A 9,642-nucleotide genomic window follows, 5' to 3' on the forward strand; every position below is an offset into this window, starting at 1 on the left:
GCTGGACCTCATTACATGGAAGCATTACCTTCAGAACCCATGAGAGCCAGACCTCAGGACCCAAGAAAGTCAGACCTCAGCATCCACGAGAGTCAGATTCCAAGACCAACAAGAGCTAGACACCAGGATCCACGATAGCTTGACCTCAGGACCCAAGAGAGTCGGACCTCAGGAACCACGAGAACCGGATCTTAGGAACCGTGAGAGTCGGACCTCATGACCTACGAGAGCTGGACATAAGTTGCCAAGGGAGTCAGACCTCATGACCCACAAAAGCTAGACCTCAGGACTCACAAGAACTGAAGCTCAGAACCCACAAGATTTGGACCTCATGACCTACGAGAGCTGGACGTCAGGGCCTATGAGAGCTGAACTTCAGGCCCTATGAGAGCTAGCTGGACCTTAGAACCCATGAGAGCCGGACCTTATGACCCATGATAGCTGGACCTTAGGACTTACGAAAGCCAGACCTCAGGACCCAAGAGAGCTGAACCTTAAGGCCTACGAGAGCCAGACATCAGGGCCTACGAGACCTGGACCTCAGAGCCTACGACAGTCGGGCATCAGGGCCTACAAGAGCTAGACATCAGGGCCTACAAGAGCTAGACATCAGGGCCTACAAGAGCTGGACATCAGGGCCTACGAGACCTGGACCTCAGAGCCCACGACAGCCGGACATCAGGGCCTACAAGAGCTGGACATCAGGGCCTACGAGAGCCAGACATCAGGATCTATGAGAGCCAGACATCAGGATCTATGAGAGCAGGACATCAGGGCCTTCGAGTTCTGGACCTCAGGTCCTACAAGAGCCGGACCTCAGATGCCAAGGGAGCCGAAACGTATGACCCATGAGAGCTGGAACTCAGGACCCACAAGAACCGAAGATCAGAACCCACCAAAGTCGGACCTCATGACTTACGAGAGCTGGACTTTAGGGCCTACGAGAGCCGGACATCAGGTCCTACGAGAGCTGGAAATTAGGAACCACGAGAGCTGGACCTGAGGACCGAAGTCAGCCGGACCTTAGGACTTATGAAAGCCAGACTCCAGGACATAAGGGATCCGGACCTTAAGGTCTATAAGAGCCGTACATCTGGGCCTATGAGAGTCAGACCTCAGTGCCTACGAGAGATCTGCCTACGAGAGCCAGACCTCAGGGCCTATGATAGCTAGGCCTCCTAGCCTATGAGAGTCGGACCTCAGGGCCTACGAGAGCCGGACTTCAGGGCCTATGATAGCCAGACCTCCTGGCCTATGATAGCCAGACCTCCTGGCCTATGAGAATCGGACCTCAGGGCCTATGAGAGATGGACCTCAGGGCCTAGGAGAGCCGGACCTCAGGGCCTATGATAGCCAGGCCTACTCGCCTATGAGAGTCGGACCTCAGAGCCTATTAGAGCTGGACCTCAGGGCCTATGAGAGCCGGAACTCAGGGCCTATGAGTGCGAAACTCAGGGAGGGCCTATAAGAGCTGGACATCAGGGCCTAAGATACCCGAACCTCCTGGCCTACGAGTGCTGAATCTCAGGGCCTACTAAAGCTGGATCTCATGTCCTACGAGAGCTGGAAATTAGGAACCACGAGAGCTGGACCTGAGGACCGAAGTCAGCCGGACCTTAGGACTTATGAAAGCCAGACTCCAGGACATAAGGGATCCGGACCTTAAGGTCTATGAGAGCTGTACATCTGGGCCTATGAGAGTCAGACCTCAGTGCCTACGAGAGATCTGCCTACGAGAGCCAGACCTCAGGGCCTATGATAGCTAGGCCTCCTAGCCTATGAGAGTCGGACCTCAGGGCCTACGAGAGCCGGACTTCAGGGCCTATGATAGCCAGACCTCCTGGCCTATGATAGCCAGACCTCCTGGCCTATGAGAATCGGACCTCAGGGCCTATGAGAGATGGACCTCAGGGCCTAGGAGAGCCGGACCTCAGGGCCTATGATAGCCAGGCCTACTCGCCTATGAGAGTCGGACCTCAGAGCCTATTAGAGCTGGACCTCAGGGCCTATGAGAGCCGACACTCAGGGCCTATGAGTGCGGAACTCAGGGAGGGCCTATAAGAGCTGGACCTCAGGGCCTATGAGAGCCGGAACTCAGGGCCTATGAGAGCCGGAACTCAGGGCCTATGAGAGCCGGAACTCAGGGCCTATGAGAGCCGGAACTCAGGGCCTATGAGAGCCGGAACTCAGGGCCTATAAGAGCTGGACCTCAGGAACTATGAGAACTGGACTTCAGGGCCTACAAGAGCTGGACATCAGGGCCTAAGATACCCGAACCTCCTGGCCTACGAGTGCTGAATCTCAGGGCCTACTAAAGCTGGATCTCATGACCTACGAGAGCTGGACCTCATGACTTACGAGAGCTGGACCCCAAGACCTATAGGAATCAAACCTCAGGATCCTGAAATCTGGCCAGTACTGTGGGATACACAGGTCTTTTGCACTGGATTTATAGATGGAAACATGATTATAGACAAGCCACATCCATGTTTCTGCACCTAATCATCACGAGCTGAAGAAGTTTTGCAACTTTCTAATAGACTTGAATATTTCCCATATACGAGACTTCTGCTTGCTGTCAGTGAACAGGGCCATACTTATCTCCAGATCCCCACTTTTTAATACCCAGCCATGATAAAGTCCAAGAGCTGGGGGCTGGTATTCTCAGCCTGGGGAGTACCATGGTTATTTGGACCCCCCAGGCTAAGAATAGCAGCCTACAGCCGCCGTGGAATTGTCGCAACCATTAGATGCGAGAAACCCGGCGCTTTACCCGGCTCTTCCCGATTTCGGTCTCTCCAGGCTCGGATGTAGCAGAGCCAGGACCATTGTGGGACGTCGTATGGATTATGGCAGAACTTCAAGGGTCTTTTTGGGGTTAATAAAGAGGGGAAAGTGTGTGCTATATTTTATTTTAAATAAAGGATTTTTTTTCTGTGTTTGTGTTTATTTCTCTTTACTTATAGGATTAGTGATGGGAGGGTCTCAAAGACCCCCCTCTACTAATCACTAATCCTGAGCTTGATGACAGTTGTGCGCTATCATTAACCCCTATTACACCAATTGCCACCGCACCAGGGTAATCTGGAAGAGCCGGGTACAGCGCCGGGCTTGTTGCATCTAATGGATGCGACAATTCCGGGGTGCCTGTTGGCTGCTATGCTTAGCCTGGGGGGGGTCTAAATAACTATAGGATTCCCCAAGCTGAGAATACCAGCCCCCAGGTGTCGGACTTTATCTTGGCTGGGTATCAAAATAGGGGGGACCGCATGCTGGTTTTATAAATTAGTGATTTAAATAATTAAAAAACAAAATACATGCGGTTCCTCCTATTTTGATACACAGCCAAGATAAGCGCACGGCTGGGAGCTGCAGCCTGTAACCGGGGCTTTATCTGTGCTGGCATCATAATATGGGGGACCCTGCGCCTATTATTGTCTTTATTTTTATACCACGATACTGACCCACAGACAGCGCCTGTGATTGGTTACAGACGCTGTCACAGGCTGGGGGCGTGTCTGACTGCAACCAATCACAGATGCCAGGATGGTGGTGGGCGGGGAAAGCAGTGCATATGGATGAGCCTAATGAGTGTCCCAGGAAGTGAAACAGAGGCCACTGGAGCAGTGCACAGCCGCGACGGAGCCTTGGTAAGTATGAAGAGCTCGCCTCTTTCTTATTTTCTTTCTTTTTTTTTAATTTTCCAGTCCAGGTCCGCCCATCACTAGTAACAATCAGTGAGAAGTGTAAGATCCGGACAGGAATCAGCGTCTGGATGGGAATCAGCATCTGGACAGGAATCAGTGTCTGGACTGGAATCAGCCCCCGGACAGGAATCAGCCTCCGGACAGGAATCAGTGTCTGGACAGGAATCAGCCTCCGGACAGGAATCAGTGTCTGGACAGGAATCAGCCTCCGGACAGGAATCAGTGTCCGGACAGGAATCAGCATCTGGACAGGAATCAGTTTCCGGACAGGAATCAGTGTCTGGACAGGAATCAGCCTCCGGACAGGAATCAGCCTCTGGACAGGAATCAGCCTCCGGACAGGAATCAGCCTCCGGACAGGAATCAGTGTCTGGACAGGAATCAGTTTCCAGACAGGAATCAGTGTCTGGACAGGAATCAGTGTCTGGACAGGAATCAGTTTCCGGACAGGAATCAGTGTCTGGACAGAAATCAGTGTCTGGACAGGAATCAGTGTCTGGACAGAAATCAGTGTCTGGACAGGAATCAGTGTCTGGACAGGAATCAGTGTCTGGATAGGAATCAGTGTCTGGACAGGAATCAGTGTCTGGACAGGAATCAGTGTCTGGACAGAAATCAGTGTCTGGACAGGAATCAGTGTCTGGACAGGAATCAGTGTCTGGACAGGAATCAGTGTCTATACAGGAATCAGTGTCTGGACAGGAATCAGTGTCTGGACAGGAATCAGTGTCTGGACAGGAATCAGTGTCTGGACAGGAATCAGTGTCTGGACAGGAATCAGTGTCTGGACAGAAATCAGTGTCTGGACAGGAATCAGTGTCTGGACAGAAATCAGTGTCTGGACAGAAATCAGTGTCTGGAAAGGAATCGGCGTCTGGACAGGAATCGGCGTCTGGACAGGAATCAGTTTCCGGACAGGAATCAGTGTCTGGACAGAAATCAGTGTCTGGACAGGAATCGGCGTCTGGACAGGAATCAGCCTCTGGACAGGAATCAGCCTCTGGACAGGAATCAGTGTCTGGACAGGAATCAGTGTCTGGACAGGAATCAGTGTCTGGACAGAAATCAGCGTCTGGACAGGAATCGGCGTCTGGACAGGAATCGGCGTCTGGACAGGAATCAGCCTCTGGACAGGAATCGGCCTCTGGACAGGAATCAGCCTCCAGACAGGAATAAGCGTATGGACGGGAATCAGCATCCAGACAGGAATCAGTGTCTGGACAGAAATCAGTGTCTGGACAGGAATCAGTGTCTGGACAGAAATCAGTGTCTGGACAGGAATCAGCGCGTCTGGACAGGAATCAGCCTCTGGACAGGAATCAGCATCCAGACAGGAATAAGCGTATGGACGGGAATCAGCATCCAGACAGGAATCAGTGTCTGGACAGAAATCAGTGTCTGGACAGGAATCAGTGTCTGGACAGAAATCAGTGTCTGGACAGGAATCAGTTTCCGGACAGGAATCAGTGTCTGGACAGGAATCAGTGTCTGGACAGGAATCAGTTTCCGGACAGGAATCAGTGTCTGGACAGAAATCAGTGTCTGGACAGGAATCAGTGTCTGGACAGAAATCAGTGTCTGGACAGGAATCAGTGTCTGGACAGAAATCAGTGTCTGGACAGGAATCAGTTTCCGGACAGGAATCAGTGTCTGGACAGGAATCAGTGTCTGGACAGGAATCAGTGTCTGGATAGGAATCAGTGTCTGGAAAGGAATCGGCGTCTGGACAGGAATCAGTGTCTGGACAGAAATCAGTGTCTGGACAGAAATCAGTGTCTGGACAGGAATCAGCCTCTGGACAGGAATCAGCCTCTGGACAGGAATCAGTGTCTGGACAGAAATCAGTGTCTGGACAGGAATCAGTTTCCGGACAGGAATCAGTGTCTGGACAGGAATCAGTGTCTGGACAGGAATCAGTGTCTGGATAGGAATCAGTGTCTGGAAAGGAATCGGCGTCTGGACAGGAATCAGTGTCTGGACAGAAATCAGTGTCTGGACAGAAATCAGTGTCTGGACAGGAATCAGCCTCTGGACAGAAATCAGCCTCTGGACAGGAATCAGTGTCTGGACAGGAATCAGTGTCTGGACAGAAATAAGCGTCTGGACAGGAATCGGCGTCTGGACAGGAATCGGCCTCTGGACAGGAATCGGCGTCTGGACAGGAATCAGCCTCTGGACAGGAATCGGCGTCTGGACAGGAATCGGCCTCTGGACAGGAATCAGCCTCTGGACAGGAATCAGCCTCTGGACAGGAATCAGTGTCTGGTCAGGAATCGGCGTCTGGACAGGAATCGGCCTCTGGACAGGAATCAGCCTCTGGACAGGAATCAGCATCCAGACAGGAATCAGTGTCTGGACAGGAATCAGCCTCCGGACAGGAATAAGCGTATGGACGGGAATCAGCCTCCGGACAGGAATAAGCGTATGGACGGGAATCAGCGTCCGGACAGGAATAAGCGTATGGACGGGAATCAGTGTCTGGACATTACTATGAACGTTCCCAGTCACTGACACACACAGAGATGCTGGAAACGGTGGGGAATTGAAACACTTCGTAGATCAGACAGAGGCAGAGTGTTTCCCGCCGCTCGTCCTGTGGAATCTGTATCGGGATCGGTCTCACCATTATTTGGCAGCCATGCTTTTCCTGGAGGAGTTACCCCGGCACATGCATATACCCAGAGGACATTCATGGAGCAACAGTGACGCCCAGTGGACGTTCTGGATATTGCAGCAGTGTCCGCACCGTCTCATGGCTGCAGTTTATGCTCCAGAGCTGCACGGTCGATTTACAGAGGGGGAAATATAACCACTGTGGAGACGCGGGGGTCAGTGGGTGCTCTCATCCACTAAAACCCGCCGCCTTTAGAAAGACAGCGTGGCTCAGGGCTCATCCCAACTGAACGCCGGCCTCCTTTACCATGGGCGTAACACTACTCAGACAACACAGGGTGAGGGAACCACAATAATTAGACTTTATTGGATCCCCAAACAATTAACGGCACATAACACATAACCAGCAAAACACACAAATGTAACAGGCAACAGAGTCTCCCCCTTCCACTGCTCACCAGGGATTAGAATGTCCGTGCCTCAGAGCTTCCAGGGCTATTTACTCCAAACCAGCAGCACCCCGCTTTCGGTGGGCACCCACTGAGAATGGAATAATGCCAGATTTAGGAATCTGTGTGAGGTCTGCAAAGTCTGTAACAGGTGACTGAACTGTCCCAACCTGAGTGTCCTCCTTAGGTAGTCCTGGTATGATGTTACAATCCTGGCAGCCGGAGTCGAAATCCCTAGGCTGTGGATATGGTCTCCAACCGGAACCGGAGTCCCTAGATTGAAGCCAGAAGGTATCCTGATCCTCTAGTCAGCTCCTGAGAGCTTAGACTGGATCCATCAGCATCCATCAACAACCACCTGGTGGCGGCGGGTTTTAGTGGACGAGAGCACCCACTGAGCCCTGTGTCTCCACAATTGGTGGCAGCGGTGGGATACTACTCAGCCTGGTTTACCCAGGGGAGCTGCAGAGGACTGGTGTTCGTGGACACCGTCCAGGGCTCAACAACCAGGGAGGCACATAAGCATACCCAGCAGGCCATAGGGGAGGCATTCAGGTTTCGGACGCTGCCATGTCCAACCCCACCAGCTCAGCCATGGGACAAGGACAAGAGAGGAGTTACGACCGCTGCAGTAAATGGATGCTACAGGATCTGTGCCAGAGGCGAAAGATTATCTACTGGAACGCTGAGACTCGGTCAGACTTGATCCAGAAATTAGTCCGTTGGGATGCCCAGAATGATGCAGAGGACGATGAGGATCCCGCTGATATTGACCCAGAGGATTTAAACTATGTGCCACATCATGGATCTAGTGACAATCGGGAATCAACTTTGTCCAAAATGGCCCAAGCCACAGCGTTGTTGGATGCATTGGGGCCTAGATCCTCAAGAGAAGAGAGGGCTTGGGTTCTGGAATATGTTTATGGGATTCCAGCTGCCGCACTGCTAACACCAGCCGCTCGAGAAGGATGGTCCCGCTGGTCCCGCTACCCAGCAGAAGCTGCACCAAAACAAAGGACTACAACAGGGCCTGTGACTCGCCCAATCTATGGCGCTGTTATACATGTGGGCGCCATGAACATATAGATAAAGATTGTCTCCAAAACCGAGGCCGCATGCTTGGAGCCCATCTGCCAGCTCAGCCGGTCAAGAGCCAGGGACTATGAGACACTGGTTCCTCCATTACCCTGGTAAGCCCAGTTATTGTTTCCCCAGAAGACCCTGTACCAGATTCCCAATTATCCATCTCCCTGGCTGAGGCCCAGCGCTCAGACATCCCTCTAGTATGTGTGCAGCTGGACCTAAGGACCGACCAGGGAGAGGTCGAGGTGGAGTTTGTGGAGACTGATCAGAGCAAGGCTGATGTGGAGCTTATGGTCACCGTCCCCACACCAGTTAGTTTGGGGTCTGACCAGGAAGAGGTCCATATGGAGTTTATGGACAGCCTCCCCACACCTGTTGTTTCGGGGACTAGCCAGGAGGAAGTTGAAGTGGGGTTCATAGATGGCCCCACCAAGCCTGTTGTTTCGGATACTACGCAAAGGGAAGTGAAAGTGGGGCTTGTGAATTACCTGCTCACACCAGTCATTTTGGAGAATGACCTAGGACAAGGACTATCCAGTCAGTTTGAAGCAGCCATCACCCACCTCCGAGCCAAGCAGGACCCTGATGTGGATCTTTCTAACATCTTTTCCAGGGATGGTTTACATTCCCGGTCTCCAGCATCCACTTCTGAGCCAAGAACCGTGAGTAAGCCTTAGGCTATGTGCGCTTTTAATCGCTGCAGAAATGTCCGTAGTGAAAGCCGATTCCATGCGCTCTGCCTGCAGCTCCTGCCATAGACAGAGCAGGAGCTGCCGGCAAAGCGCAGGAAAGAAGTGACATGTCACTTCTTTTTACGCAGCGCTTCGGCAGTAGCCGAAGCGCTGCGCTCTAAAACGCCACGTGCGCACGGCCCCTGCACAATCTCCATAGACTGTGCAGGGGACGCAGGACGCATGCAGTTACGCTGTGCTACAAAGCGCAGCGTAACTGCATGTATTTGCGCAACGTGCGCACATAGCCTAACCACACTGTGGCTATTGACTGGGGGAGGATTGATAGTGGGAGATTTCTGCAGGCCCAACTCATGGACCCCACCTTAGTGCTTGTCCGCAATATGGCTGCTCAACTTGGGGGAGGTAATCAGGGGGAGGTGTATAGATGCGAGCCTCTGCTGCTGACCTCACCATTAAAAAGGACAATGCCGTCAAGAGGAGAAGGATGATCGGAAGCCTATCATGTCTGGCTAATATTAAGAAGGGGGAGGAATGTAACGACATGGACTCTCATGGGTTAAAGTTTCTTAAAATTCAGCCAGACAGGATGATAGATTGTTTATAGATGGGGGATAAGTCCCTCATTGTTTCTACAAGACTCTTGTTGACTCATGTAATTGTGTTGGCCACTGAAAGCCAGACGTATTGTTCTCCAGACTTTTCCAGTAACCATTGTATTGTAGTTGTGTATTGCTAATGTAATTACCTTAGTAGCCATTGTCTAGTCTATGCATTCCAGACTACATGTATACCCTCAGTCTTTCTGTAGACATCATTTGGATGAACATTATCCATGCAGCTTGAGATTCATCCAATGGGAGAGGCGATCTTGTCAAACCAATCCGATGAGGATGCAGTGTATCCAAGTGGAAGGCTGTGGCTATAAAAGGGATTTCTTTAAGCCACCAGGTTGTTGATGGATGCTGATGGATCTAGTCTAAGCTCTCAGGAGCTGACTAGAGGATCAGGATATCTTATGGCTTCAATCTAGGGATTCCGGTTCCGGTTGGAAACCATATCCACAGCCTAGGGATTTCGACTCCGGCTGCCAGGATT

The sequence above is a fragment of the Anomaloglossus baeobatrachus genome, chromosome 3 (assembly GCF_048569485.1).
Source record: "Anomaloglossus baeobatrachus isolate aAnoBae1 chromosome 3, aAnoBae1.hap1, whole genome shotgun sequence".
NCBI lineage: Eukaryota > Metazoa > Chordata > Amphibia > Anura > Aromobatidae > Anomaloglossus > Anomaloglossus baeobatrachus.